Source organism: Mustela lutreola, chromosome 5, assembly GCF_030435805.1.
Source record: "Mustela lutreola isolate mMusLut2 chromosome 5, mMusLut2.pri, whole genome shotgun sequence".
Lineage (NCBI taxonomy): Eukaryota > Metazoa > Chordata > Mammalia > Carnivora > Mustelidae > Mustela > Mustela lutreola.
In genome coordinates, this window is record NC_081294.1 from 37,777,538 (window position 1) to 37,793,294 (window position 15,757).

The 15,757-nt window shown below is 36.5% G+C and overlaps 1 pseudogene; it reads left to right on the forward strand.

Annotated features, from left to right (window-relative positions):
- Positions 1-12,329: 12,329 nt before the first annotated feature.
- Positions 12,330-14,052, forward strand: LOC131831118 (tigger transposable element-derived protein 1-like; annotated as a pseudogene).
- The last annotated feature ends 1,705 nt before the right edge of the window (positions 14,053-15,757 follow it).

Consider the following 15,757-nt stretch of genomic DNA (forward strand, 5'->3'; position numbering starts at 1 on the left):
AATAACAGACACAAATTTTCCTGGATGGTGTCCACCAAATCAAATTAGAAAGAACAAATTTGTCCAGCCAATAAACCACCACTGAAAATAAACTTTCAGTTTATTTATAAACTTTGTATTTCATCAATGATGAAATAAATCATCACTGAAGAAAAAATCCCTACAAATTAGAGATAAATACATTGTTCAGGAAATACATTATTATTACTAATAGTATAATAAATGAAAAAGGGAATGATAGCTTTGGGAAAATGACTCTAATTTCAAACCAAGCATTAATTACTCTAAGTAAAATAGGTGAGAAAAAATATGTGAGATCTCAATGTCAGTAGGATATCTTGAGAATTCTCTAGTTCAAGTTTTCTTTCTTTTCTAAAGAATATACCCAAGCTATTCAAACACAAAAAATTACCTCACCTTTGAACCCACATAATTATTTTCGATTTATGAGCCTGTCTTCATAATTCATTGTCTGAGAATATTCTCTTACTCAGTCTTTGATTCACAAAAATAAAATAACACAACTACTTTTTTTTCCCCAGAAAATTATGTAACATAGTAAATGGAGAGTGACAAAAAATGTTTCCTCTTTAAACTCTGAAAGGAAATGAACTCCTATTGTGTAATATGGCTAGTGCCATATTCTATATGATTGCATAGTCATCTTGAAAATGAGAATTATGATCAATTCAAAACATTACTTTTTACATTTAATAAAACATAGTGGCTACTTAGATCAACGTTGAAACCAAAATAAGTTTTATTGGATTAAAATTTTGTTACAATAGCTGTTTTTATAACAACTCATTTGAAAATGCTGAAACATTCACTTCTGATGGAGGGATAAATCTGTTTAAAGGGGTTTAAGCACAACCACTCACAACTAAGCTGGCCTTTGTCAGCATGCACTTGACATCTGAATGAGGCTATTCTCTATGTAGTGAGGGTCAACACAATAAAATGACTGTCATTGAACCATCGAGTGGTTTTTGGAGAATACTACCAAAATGCTGTCTAGGTATTCTGACACTAATCTGTGGAGAGGTCACTTTCACCTGAGTGACCTATGAAATCTCGTGGTCAAGAAGACACAAACAATGCTTAACAAACCCAGAGACAGTAAATAGTTTTAAGCAGCTCTCCCTTGACCAAAGCTTTGTATTTAACCAGAGTCTTCTACAGGAGTATTGTAAGATCTGTTTTGGAACTATGGAGACAATGTGAACTTGACACCTTTGGATGGCTGGGAATTTTTCTATTCCAAATCTCATCCTGATTCAATCACAGTTATTTTAATATGTTCCTTAGTTTTATTATTGTTGCTGCTGTTGTTTAAAATGTTTAAAATATGTCAGATTTCCGTTGAGGAAAGGGGTCAACTATTTAAAAGGAAATTAGAAAACCCCTGCGATGAAGAAATAAATTAGTTCCTGGGACTGTCTCAAAATTTAAGTTATATACTAATTCAGTTTTTTAAATTATAAGATCGTTTGACACAAGATAACTCTATAAATAAACTATGTCTTCAAAAGTTTGTTTTAAAAATTAGGCAGAGTATGGTAAATTCAGAATTAGATATGTTAATGTGTTTTAAACAGCTGTAATTGTTAAATTAAAAATTTTTGTAAAAGAACTCAATACTATAATTAAGGAAAAAAGTGCATATTATAAACCCAAAGAAGTGTGTATTGTGACCCAAAGATACTAAAGAAATTTTAGAAAATTCTGCAGCAATATTTCATTATAAAATCTGTAGATAGCAAATGTTGCCCTGTTTTACCAAAAAGGAAGGTAGATTGATTGTAAGACTTATAAAGAGTGACTTGCAATTAATCTCCAATAAAAATTTGGAATTGCAAGAGTTTATAAGTCAAATCAATGATCACTTAGAAGCCAGCACAGTTTCCATAGAGTGTCTCACATTTTTTTTTCAGCATGCTTCAGTAGAGCTATTTAAGCATGAAGAGTCCCATATGGACGTCAGATTCTTAAAACTACTTCTGGCCTCTTTCACAATCTAACTTCTTCCTTTGGCTTTGTAATCAACACAGCTCTGCTTTCATTCATTTTTTTTTTTTTAAGTTTTTATTTAAATTCCCATTTGTTATCATACAGTGTAATATGAGCTTTTGGTGTACGATATAGTGATTCAGCACTTCCATACTGCATTCATTCTTGAGTTCACTGTGTTCATAATTATGATTAAAGAAATTCTCTCTTCACCACTTTTATTCTACAAAAAATTCACTGGCTAGGCTAGAAAAGGAGATGTCTAGGTAATGTTTAAGAAATCAAAGTTTCATTTTTTAAAAGTAGTTTAAATTCAAATATCAAGAAATTGTTTTAAACAGTGTTTTGGACACTGTAAATCTTGAGCTCACCAGGGTGCTTGACATTTTGGTGGGTCTTTCAAATGAAATGTAATTTGCTAGAAGTTCGATTCAAGTAAATTAAATGTAGAGGAAAGTTTTAGCAGCAAGCTATAGACTTGGTAATTGCGTCCTTGGTCACGATTTTTGGTAGAAATTAGACTGTATTAGTTCTTCCTATTCCTGCTTCCTCCCTTACTCCATTCATTGATTTTCTGGACATCATGGATTTGATATGCATCAGGCCCAAGGCTGACGCTGAGTGTCAAAATGGTAAATTGGCCAGACTTGGCCCCTCTCTCATGGAGTTTATAGACTCATAAGATCTTTTAAGGCAGGAGATGCCTGGGTGGCTCAGTCGGTTAAGCGTCTGCCTTCAGCACAAGTCAGGAACCCAGAGTCTAGTGATCAAGTCCTGCATCAGGGCTCCTTGCTCAATGGGGAGTCTGCTTCTCTCTCTGCCTGCCACTGCCCCTGCTTATGCTTTTTCTCTCTTTGATAAATAAATAAATAAGGAAATAAATAAAATCCTTAAAAAAAAAAGATCTTTCAAGGCAGGAAATGTGTCTTACTCATTTAATTGTATTATAAGTACATATAATAGGTGCTTAATAAGTATTTATGAATTCTGATTGAAAATTTATAAGGAATATATATCATATTTTCCAAATTTTGAATCCCACTGGAGATATACTCAATATATTGAATAAGTGACCAGAAGTTTAAACGATTTTAAAAATCTGAATTTTTCAATCTGGAATCACAATGAATATGATTACATTTGTAGAGATATGTTTAAAACAAAAACAAACCTCAAGGTAATGTAGAGCTATCAGGTGAGCTAGATATAACCTTAATGGAAGTGTCTATGAAAATAGCTTAACAGTTTAGTTTATCTTCAGTTCCTTGGTATAATTTGACTTCTGAAATAGTAAATAAAATTTTAGGTAGAACAATGGTGTTCCAATGAAAGGAAAGGGCAATCTCATTTGCCACAGTATAATCAAAGCTAAGTTTTTCATTCTAAGATTCACATTGTGAGAGAAACTCAAGAAAATGCTGAAGGAGTTAGTGTCAGTTCTCTTGGTGAAGAGAGCGAGCTTTAAAAACACAAAGGAATGTCGAATACAAGATGAAGTACATACTTTCTGTATGGCTCCAAATGGAAGAATCATAAAGAATTAGGCACCAGGCTCCGAGGATGAGAATTCTAGGAAGATCAGATCCTAAGGTAAGCATCTTTCTAGTCTCTTGGTTCCTAGGATTAGAATCAAGAAAAGAGGCTCTAAAAAATGTCAGGTCACACCTTACTTAGGAGGCCTATGAGGAAAGGGAAGACCTGAAGACTCGGAGATACCTTTATCCTATGAGATCTGAGAGTCCCAGTACCTCTTATCAAAAAGGATGAGAAAATTATGAACAGGAGATAAAGCTATGGATCAGAAACCTGGAAAGCAGAACACGAAAGAGCTAAAATAAGAATAATTTGACCACAAATAATTGGGAGGTCTGATAGAAATGGGTCACAGTTGGAACAGGTTGAGAAGGCACGAGTTTTGAATGGAGAGAGAAGCGAGGTGAGAGAAATCATGTGGCTGTCATTTTCTAATGATGGCACTCCTTTATATGGGGTTCTTACTCCTTCTGTGCATCAGGTATGGGTTCCTAAAAGAACATCCTTCTGAGAGAAACTAAAACATAACTCAGTTTAAGTACATATGTTCTAGGAGGGAAAGTTGTTTAAAAGTACAATAAGATCCACTATTTCCCATGACTGAATGAATTCTGAAGCAGGGCATATCCCTGAGTTTTTCAAGATGTGGTAGTTTTTCTTAATTATTATCCTAGAAAGGTTATTTATCTCATACATTGCACTTTAAAGTTGAAGTCTGATGAGAACCACTAAGTGTGGAATGAACTTTATTTTTTGTGTTTGGAGTTAAGATATCAATAGCCAATCCACAGATGTATATATTGCATGCAAATTAACCTGGCCCTTGAACTTCTGACTGTTGGACTAAAAAGCAATTGCTTAACTTAATATGATGGTTGAAATGCCTTTTATGCATTACATAAGAATATAAATTAGCAATTAGAAAAGTTCCAGGAGTCAAGAATTTCTTAAACTAAACGCAGAATTAAATAAAGGGACATGGTTTATAGCTTTTAAAGCTTTGAGACAATCTTTGAAACTGGATTAACACCAATATTTTAAAAAGTACTGACAACCAACATCCTTAATGAATTTGAAGAAGTAAGTTGGTCCCTAATCACCATCTACATGTATATACCAACATGAACAACTCCTTTAAAAACAAACCTGACACCACTCACAACCAAAAGATAAATACCAAGACAACTACCTCAGTAGTTCCATCTGGTATATTTGCTCTAAACGTGCTTGTGTTTTTTTGTTGTTGTTGTTGTTGTTGTTGTTTTGTGTTTTGTTTTTTGGGGGTTTTTTGTTTTGTTTTGTTTTGTTTTTGCTTCCTGCTACTATTTCTTGTTTTGTTTCGATTTTTTTTCCTTCCCCCTGAGAAAAAGGTAGAGTGGCGGGAGATGTGGAAATTCTCTGGGTTACAGGATAAATCCTGCTTGGCTGCCTCATTTAGCAGCTGGTAATTCTGTACAGCAATGCTCTGCACTCACTCTTAACAGTCTTTTATGTAATATAATATATATTTTTTAAATTGATTGTAATTTTTTTAGCACTTTGGGGGCTGCTGGTGGTCTCTTTTTCAGGCTAAATAGACCAACTGCTGTTGCTAAAAGAGTTTATTCGACCACCCACACTCGGAAGCACAACCTCCTTCTCCCCGTGTCCCCTTGTGGTAGCAGTCGGCGAGGCCCGTGCGGTAATAACTGTGAGCAGCCTTCAGGCTCAGAAAAATGTCACAGCTTGATCCCCAGAGCCTCCAGTGCCCCCATTCAATCAGCGTTCAACTGCATGACGCACCCTGAAACTTAAAATGAAAGCCCTGGATTCATGGCCAAAAATACAAACTCCCCACTGGCTCCTCCTGTGGGAGTTATTCAAGTTCTCCGTGAGCTCGCAGACAGTTACGGACCCTTTCTTTCGGTCCCAGGCAGCAAGGCAAAAAAAAAAAAAAAAAAGGCACAACTGTAACATTTTCTGCACAAAGGCCTTCACTGGGATGCGGAAAGACTTAAAAACAGCAGGCGGATACTTTTTAAAACAACGTTTTGACAGATACAGTCAAGTGATAAAATAGAGTAAACTTATAATTACCTCAGCGGTTGGAGGCGAGCAAAGGAAGGGATAGAGCAGCGAAGGGAGTGCCAGCTAATCAAACTTCATTTTGGTTTGCTCTGAAATCACAGAGTTTGACTCTGTGTGTGTGTGTGTGTGTGTGTGTGTGTGTAAATTATGGTAAGGGATGATGATTTCCGGGCCCAGATGAGGTTAGAAGAATGGGAAAGCAGAAAGCAACAGTGGATAAAATTTTGTTGAAATAGTTCCTCACCCCTCCAGGCAAAAGGTGTAGCTGGTTGTCCCTACCTGCATCTCATTAGAGAAGCCCTGTGCAAAGTGCACCTGAAGGCTTTGGCCATAGGAAGATAGTGTAGGTAATAAACACATGTAGAAATGTACATCAATATCAGTAATCATTAGTATTAGCAGCCTCCTGGACACTTTATGATCCCTGCCGCCCTGACTCTTCTCATTTCTGGTATTTCTTTTTTCGGTAAAATTGCATTGTCTAAACTTTCAAACTTTGCTATTACTCTGATAGAAGAGTTTAGAAAGGAGTAAATCATCTCCTTTACTTGCTGCCGTATTTTAAAAGTAAGAAACACATTTAATATAGAGATGTCAACAGATATGTAGACAGAGATATATAATTTGTGTATATAAGTCCTGGTTCATGTTATTGTTTGATAATTTAATTTTTTTAAAGATTTTAGTTATTTGACAGACAGAGATCACAAGTAGGCAGAGAGGCAGGCAGAGAGAGAAGAGGAAGCAGGTTCCTCGCTGAGCAGAGAGCCTGACGTGGGGCTCGATCCCAGGACCCTGGGATCATGACCTGAGCTGAAGGCAGAGGCTCTAACCCACTGAGCCACCCAGGCGTCCCTGATAATTAAATTTATTGTAATAGAATTTCAAAGGCAATGTCTGCTCTCTGTTCAATAAGTAATAAGACCCAATCAGACAGCAAGTGGCAGATCCTTTTAATTTGGAAGCAAACTCAAAGCCTGTTTTTATACAGGAAATCTTGTCCAGTAATTCAGACCCATCATACCTGAGTTTATTTTTACCTTTTGAAAATTTCTAATTTACTATTCTTTTTAAAATGTTTTCCAGAGAGGGAGGGAGGGGGAGAGAGAGAGAAAGAGAAGAGAGAAGAGGCAGAGGGAGGGAGAGAATCTTAAGCTGGCTTCGCACCCAGCATGAGCCCAACACGGGGCTCTGTCTCAAGATCCTGAGATCATGACCTGATCCAAAATCAAGTCAGATGTTTAACAGACTGTGCCACCCAGGCACCCCTCTAATTTACCATTCTTTTGTAAAATAGGTTTTGTTCTTGATTAGGAAGGTTAACATAAATTCAGTGAATGTCAAGATCCACTGGATATGTGTACTCACCAGAGCCAAAGGAATTGGCATCCTGAGAAAAGAAAGGTTCCTGTAGATAAAGAATCTTTATTCAGATAATTGAGCAGTGATGAGCTTGAAAAGGAATCCTGGTTAAATAAATGAGCTATTTTTATCAAAATTATTTCAAATAAAATATTAAATTTTTAAAAGTAAATGATAGGATTGATCCTATTAACTCACATAAAAACATAGCTTTTTTATTAGGTCGACAATAGCATTTAAGATGTTTATTTTAACTCTATTAACCTCATACAGTTGGGGGGAAAAGGATTGATTCTTACCTTTCTGGTACAAAACTGACAAAATGGTATATGGAAAAATCACCAAAAAAGAAAAAGAAGCCAATGCTCAGATTTTTTTTTTCTTTAAAGATTTTATTTATTTATTTGACAGACAGAGATCACAACTAGGCAGAGAGGCAGTTAGAGAGAGAAAGGAAGGGAAGCAGTCTCCCCACAGAGAGCCTGATGAAGGGATTGATCCCAGGACCCTGGGATCATGACCCGAGCGGAAGGCAGAGGCATTAACCCACTGAACCACCCAGGCGCCCCCAATGCTCAGATTTTTAACGAGGCTTTGTAGTATAAAATTTGATACAGCTTTTATTTTAACTATTTCTTCCCTTTCCTATTGATGTCATAAACCATTGTGTTTTCAAAAACAGTGAGTAACAGCATGGACATGGACAAAACTGTATAATCCAGATTGTCTTCTTTTAATAAAATTTTGTAATATGCCCCTTTTACCTTAGGGTTTAGGTACACACACACACACACACACACACATACACACACGGGTGGGTGGAATGAAAGAAAGATGGAGAGAGAGAGAGACAGGAAGAGTGAGAGATATGTTTATACTTTAGAGCAGAGGTTGGCAAAAATGTTCTATAAAAGGCCATATAGTAAATATTTTAGGTTTTTGTAGGCTTTGTGGGCCAGAGGTCTCTATTACAACTATTTAGTCCTGTCGTTGCAGTGGGAAAGCTGCCATAGATGATATGTAAACAGATGAGAATGGCTGTGTTCCAACAACATTTATTCAGGAAAGTAGGCCGGGGGAGTAACATCAGTGAATGGTAGAGGAAGGACCTCCAAGAATTCCCTCCTCCATACAAGCAACAAAAACTGGTGAGATTGTCAGAATCAACTTTTTCAATACTCTGAAAATTAAAGGCTTGCAGCAATCCAGAGATTATATATTAAAAATAAATGGTTGAATCTTGGTAAGAACAGTGACCTTTATGGCATTATAACTTGACCTGTTCCTATTCCTCACTTCAGTTCTGGACTGTGGCCTTAGAAATTAACATCCGGCAATCATAGTGAAAACCAGCAGCATGGCAGCCACCAGGGAGTACAGAATAAGGGTGGAGCATCTTTAAGCCTCATTCCCAGAGAATTGTCATTATTTGACCTGTCAAGTATGTGTAGTAAAGAATTTGACCTTGTCCAAAGAGAGGTCTGGCATTTGCCCTCAGCTTCTGGGAGGTAATCAGTGTCACACCTGATAGGAGTGTCTTTGTTTAGAGCAGAGGCTGGCCATACCAAATCTTAGGGTGAGTCTGCCCACAGCAGAAAATCAACCATGTGATTAAGGGAGGAAGGGTTAGGTCACATGACATCAGTTGACCTGGAGACTGAGTTCAACCAAGTGAGCAATCCATCAATCAGTCATGTATGTATAATGAAGTCCCAATAAAAATTCTGGACAGTAAATCTTTGGTAAACTTCCTTGGCTGGCAATAGTTCATGTATATTGTTACACATGTTCAGATGATGTGTCTGGAACAGAATTTCATGTTTGGACTCCCCCTAGTCTCTGTCCTGTACATCTTTTCCCTTGGTCTATTTTAATTTATATCCTTTCCTTATAATAAAATATAATTGTGTGTAAAATAGCTTTTAATCAGTTCTGTGAAGTTTTCTAGCAATCATCAAAATGTAGGGTGATTTTGGGGATCCCCAAACTGTCTTATGGTGTCAGAAGTCTTGGGAAGATTTGGAAGTCTGGGAAACTATTCTCTAAAACTTTGCACTTTGACTTTGGGTATTTGAAACAGGATTGGAAGTTCCCTAGAATGATATTGATTCACCAATACATGCCGTTTAGATAGAGAATGCATAATAGGGTAGGAGATGAGGAAACTTTGAACGGTCATCTGGTCACTCGTGGTATGGAACTGCAGCTGTGTTTTGATTAGCTGATGGAAGTAAAACTTATCAGTGGAATTCAGAAATGATGGATCCATCTTCTGAAAAGTTGGTTCACCAGATACATAAAGAAATGGAAGGCAAGAAGATATGAGTTAAATATGCAATCATTCAGCTATCTGTAACAGCTAAAGTGAGCATAAGGGAGAATGCTGGGCCAAATGTGGATTCTGGAACATCCAACTTACAGCCTCTAACCTCAGGTCCTGTATCAATGGATAAAGTTAAAATAAAAATTAAAATGTGTGAAGGCAAATTATGACTCTAGATTCTGACCAGACTGAGTTATAGTCTCTAGTCTCAGGGTAAAGTTAAAAAAAAAGCAAATAAAATACTTGGGTAGATCTTAATTAGGTAGATCAAATCTACTTCCCAAGGGAAAAATTATTTTGAAAAAATAGATAGCAAAGAAGGTTAGAACGATTCATGAGAATCAGCAAAACAAAGGAAAGAAAAAGAAGGAGTCAAAGGATTCAAGCTAACAAGGTGCAAATCTTTAAATAGTTATGAAGAAATAAAGTAAATAAAGCAGACATTGATGGGGTCCAAAGAAAGGTCTTAATTCAGTGCACCTCAAAGTTGGGTGGATCAGTGGAAGCCCCTGACCTGACATTTGAACACCGAAGAGCTAACATTGAAGCATGACCTCGGATAACTTGGAACAATGGTTATACAATGTATTTAAAACATGACTGATCAAAGGGTCTGTGTCCCTTGGCCTGACTCCCAACTGTCAATCAAAGCCCACAGAAACATGAATGAATAAAATGGTCAGAGCCTGGAAAGAAAACATTTCAGGGACTCCTGGACATAGGAGTTCTGTGCAATGTGTTTCCAAAAGCAAGGAAAAATTAACATTGTCTCAAAGACATGGGCTACACCATCAAGTGTATCTACAAACACATAATGTGAGACCTCAGAAAAAGAGATAAGGAAAACAGTATTTTAAGAAATAATTTTTGAAGTCTTCCTAAATTTGATAGAAAACATTAATCTACACATCTAAGAATTTTGATGAATACTCAGTATAACATACTCAAAAAGATTGACACGTAGACACATCATAATAAAATGGTTGAAAGCCAAAGACACAATCTTGAAGCTGCCAGTGAGAAGAAATTTAGAACTTACAAGAAATCCTCAATAAAATTAATAGCTAATTTCTCATCAGAAACCATAGAAATGAGAAGACAGGGACATGACATAATCAAAGTGTTAAAAGACAAAATTGCTAAACAAGAATTCGATACCAGCAAACTATTCTCCAAAGAGGAAGGAAAAAATAAGACACTGAAATTAAAAAAAAAAAACAAAACAAAAAAAAAACAGAAAAATAGAGAATTCTTTGCTAGCAAACCTGTCCTACTAGAAATATTAAAGGGAGTTTTTCAGGCTGGAATGAAAGAACATTAGACAATAATTTGAAACCACTAAAAAAATAATAAGCACTAACAAAGGGAACTACATACACACACACACACACACACACACACGTATATATACATATATAAAATAGTAAATATAAATATAGTATATAAATATAAAAGACAGTATAAATATAGTCCTTTTCTTGTAGCTGGACTCTTCCCCTTCTGATTTAAAAGACAACTGAACAAAGCAATAGTTTAAAACTTCTGTTTGTGCCATTTAATTTTCTACATTTACCTTTATTTGCCTGGGAAGAATCCTCTCCATTAAAAAATCTGGAGACCTTTGCAAAGAAAAGATTTTGAATAGGTTTTTCTATTTCTTCCTGTTGGAAATGTACTTCATGTGTTTTTTCTCAGGGACTTTTTTTATTTTCTCAACATTTTTTGTGAGTTGCTTCACAGTTCTGTTCTTTCTTATAATGTTTAATTGTAGTACTATAATTATTGATTATATTTTGCTTTTATTTTAGTGGATTCCAAAGAGCCCCACAGCTGATATGTTGCATTTTTATTCTTCATAATAACTCAGTGGGAGCAAATAGAAATCCAGAACACTGGGATACCTACCTGGGTGGCTCAGTTGGTTAAGCATCCGCTTCAGCTCAGGTCATGATCCCAGGGTCCTGGGATGGAGCCCCACATTGCGCTCCCTGCTCAGTGGGGATCCTGCTTCTCCTTTTCCCTCAGCAGTTCCCCCTGCTTATGCTCTCTCACTCTCTCTCTGTCAAAAAATAAATAAATAAAATCTCAAAAAAAAAAAAAAAAAGGAAAGGAAAAGAAAAAGAAAAAGAAATCCAAAACACTGATAAGGAAATAAGGAACACCTTATGTGCCAGTCACTAGAAATAACTAAGAATTCGGTGAAGGGAGAGATTTCCTAGCTTGTGGAACTTGCTTCTACTATGCCATGCTGCACAAAGTACACACTGGCATATGTTCTCATTAGGATTTGCAGAGTAAGTCTGACTTCTAGTCACTGTAAAATAAAACTTCCTTTGTAGTAATGATCTGGTTGTTATCTTTAGGCTAACACCAGACTTCTGGTATCTAATTTTAGTTCTTCTTTGAATGGTGTTAGTTGCTTTTGTTTTGTTTTGGTTTGGTTTTGTTTTTCCCTCCACACATCATTGCATGATTGAGATTGGACATTTGTGAAATATATATAGTTACTACTCCACATTGGTATTCTGAAGTTGAATGAATGATTTTTGGGAGACAGGAGAGAAGTCAAAACTTTAATTCAAATTTACAGATACAAGGTAAGTGTACTGAGAGCAGGCATGCCTCGGTATATTGCCCTTCACATACATTGTGTTTTTTACAAATTGAAGGTTTGTGGTAACCTATGTTGAGTGAAATGGTCAGCACCAAAAATATTTTCTCCAAAAAATATTTGCTCACTTCATGTCTCTGTCACATTTTGGCAATTCTCACAATATTTCAAACATTCTTCTTCTTCTTCTTCTTCTTCTTATTATTATTATGTCTGCCACGATGATCTGTGACCAGTGAGCTTTGAGGTTATGATTACAATTGTTCTGAGGTGCCATGGACTGTGCCCATGTAAGTCTTAATTGATAATGTGTGTGTTCTGATTGCTTTACCTACCAAACTATTCTGTCTCTTTCCCTCTCTTCAGCCTTGCTGTTTTCTGAGACAAAACAATATTGAAATCAGGCCTGTTCATAACCTTACCATGGCCTCTAAGTGTTCAAGTGAAAGAAAGAGTCGCATGTTTTTCACTTTAAATCAAAAGCTAGAAACAGTTAAGCTTAGTCAGGCAGGCACAGAGAAAGCTGAGATAGGCTGAAATCTAAGAGGCCCCTTATGATAGCCAAACAGTCAAGTTGTAAATGCAAAGGAAAGTTTCTGAAGGAAATTAAAAGTGCTACTACAGTAAACACACAAGTGATAAGAAAGCAAAACAGCCTTATTGCTGATATGGAGAAAGCTTTAGTGGTCTGGAGAGAGTTCAAGCTACAACATTCCCTTAAGCCGAAGCCTAATCCAGAGCAAAGCCCTGACTCTTTTTAATTGAATGAAGCCTGAGAAAGGTGAGGAAGCTGCAGAAGAGTCTGAAGCCAGCAGAGGTTGGTTCCTGAGGTTTAAGGGAAGAAGCCATCTCCAGAACATCAAAGTGCAAGGTGCAGCCGCAAATGCTGATGTGGAACCTGCAGCAAGTTTGCCAGATCTAGTGAAGTTCATTAACAAAGATGGCTCCACTCAGCAGCAGACTTTCTGTGTAGAGGAAACAATCTTCTATTTCAAGAAGGTGCCATCTAGGACTTTCCTATCTGGAGAGGGGAAGTCAATATCTGGCTTCAAAGCTTCAGAGGACAAGCTGACCCTCTTGTTAGGGGCTGAAGCAGCTGGTGACTTCAAGTTGAAGTAAACACACATTTACCATCTGAAAATCATAGGGCCCTTAAGAATTATGCTAAATTTAATCTGCCTGTGGTTATAAATGGAACAACAAAGCTTGGATGACAGCACATCTGTTTACATGGTTTACTGGGTATTTTAAGCCCCTGTTGAGAATTACTCCTCAGAAAACAAAGATTCCTTTCAAAATATCACTGCTCACTTACAGTGCACCTGGTCACCCAGGAGCTCTGATGGAGATATACAAGATGAAGGTTGTCTTCATGCCTGCTAACACAACATCTATTCTTTAGCCCATGGGTCAAGGAGTAATTTTAACCCTCAAGTATTATTATTTAAGAAATATATTCCATAAGTCTACAGCAGTCACAGGGATCCCTCTGATGGATCTGGGCAAACTCAGCTGAAAACCTTCTGGAAAGGTTCGGCCAGTGTAGGTGCTATTAAGAACATTCATGATTCATGGGAAGAGGTCAAAATATCAACATAAACAGTTCAGAAGAATTTCATTCCAGCTCTCCTAGATGACGTCAAGGGGTTCAGCACTTCAATGGAGAAAGTACCTGCAGATGAGAAATATTAAAATAGTAGGAGAACTAGAATTAGAAGTTGAACTTAACAATGTTAGTGAATTGTCATAATCTCATGATAAAACTTTCACAGATCAAGAGGTGCTTCTCATGGATGAGCAAAGAAAATGGTTTCTTGAGATGGAATCTACTCCTGTTACAGATGTTGTAAAGATTCCTGAAATGATGCCAAAGCATGTAGAATATTGCATATACTTAGTTGGTAAATCAGCAGCAGGATTTGAGAAAAATTGAATCCAATTTTGAAACAGGTTCTACTGTGGGTAAATGCTGTCAAACACCATCCCACACTTCAGAGAGTGTTCACAAAAGGAAGAATCAAAGTGGTGAACTTCATGGTTGTCTTATTTTAAACAACTGCCACAGCCACCCCAATGTTCAGGACCCACCACCTTGATCAGTCAGCAGCCATGGGCTTTGAGGCAAGACCCTCTGCCAACAAAATGATCATGACTCACTGAAAATTCAGATGATGCTTACCGTGTTTTAGCAACAAAGTATTTTTAAATTAAGGTATGTATTTTTTTTAAGATATAATGCTTTTGCACACTTAAAAATGATAGTATAAATATAACTTTTATATAAAAACTGTAGCATAAAGACAACTTTAAATTATAACTGGTAAACCTAAAAAATCATTTGACTCGCTTTATTGTGGTATTCCCTTTATTGCAGTGGTCTGGAAGCAAGCCTGAAATATCTCCAAGGACGTCTGTACTGCAAAGTCATCTCTTTTCTTCACCACTGTCTCATCTTTCCCCACTGTTATACCCTTCTTCCACTTTGTTTATACATTTTCTCAATTCCTCATTAAATTCCTCTTAGCTTGACTAAGAAGTAAATGATTCTGAGCTCAAACAGGATCTTTAGTCTTAAAGGAGCACCTCCTATCCTCCAGGATTCTACACCACTTCCATGTGTGCACTCCACTAAGCAATTTGCTGTTTCTGTACTTCTAAGTATAAAACAGCTTAAGCAACACTGCAGTTAAACAGTAAAGAACTTTGACCTAGGGGCCTTTCTGTCCAAAGAATGACAGTGTTGTGAACTTAGACTTGGATCCCAGTGTGGTATACAATCATCTGTATGAAGTGGCCACAGATCTCTTAGGCATCATCTTTCATATTTTGAAATTCTTTCTATAATGTAAACATTTTTTTAAAAAAATATATTTATTTATTTATTTGACAGAGAGAAAGAGCACAAACAGGGAGAGCAGCAGAGGGAGAGGGAGAAGAAGGCTCCCCGCAGAGCAGAGAGCCCAGTATGGGACTCAATCCCAGGATCCTGGGATCATGACCTGAGCTGAAGGCAGATGCTTAACCTACTGAGCCACCCAGGTGCCCTAGCATGTAAATATCTTGAGGGCAGGAGTGTTTTTATTTGTTTGCTCCTTTTAAAAATCGGTTTATTACATTATTCTCAATGGCTGACAGAGGGCACCATTAAATAAAGACTGACTGAAAAATTAGTACCTCTCAGGGAATAACTGAACTAATCACAAATAGTATTTAATTCTAAATTTTCAATCCTAAATTTTCTACGGTTTTATAACTATATTTTACAATTAAAGGGATATAATAAGTATACATTTCCATATTATATAAGTAACACAGGAAGTAATGAAATGAAAGAAATACAACATTATTACTTGACTTAAATGTCCTTTGGGTCAATTAATCCTGACTTTCCATCTCATGGCAATACTACCACATTATTAACTTAAAATTTCTATTTACAATCTCCACCAGCTGTGTTTTGAAACGACTCTATTCCTTTCCCAGATCCCACTCTAGGTAAAATGTCCTTTTAGCTGAAATGTAGTAAGAATTTTTTTTAACTGTTTTTCCATTTCTCTCAGAAGCTGTCAATGTCAACTCCATCAGGTTCATTTTATCAAAGAAGCTCCAAGTCTTTGGCTTAGTTATAAGAAAATAAAGCAAATCGATGCACATGAAAATTGACTTCATTACCCCCTGAAACAGAAGATGTCTAATATCTGAAGTGTCCACTCTCTGTGAAAAATTTTTCCCACACTGCTCGACGTCATTCCTGTAGAAACTTTAAGATTCTTTAAAAGTATCTACAAAATTAGGTGAAGGGTAAAATTATGAATTTCCCACTTGGAAGAAAGTGGCTTAAATTCTATCCA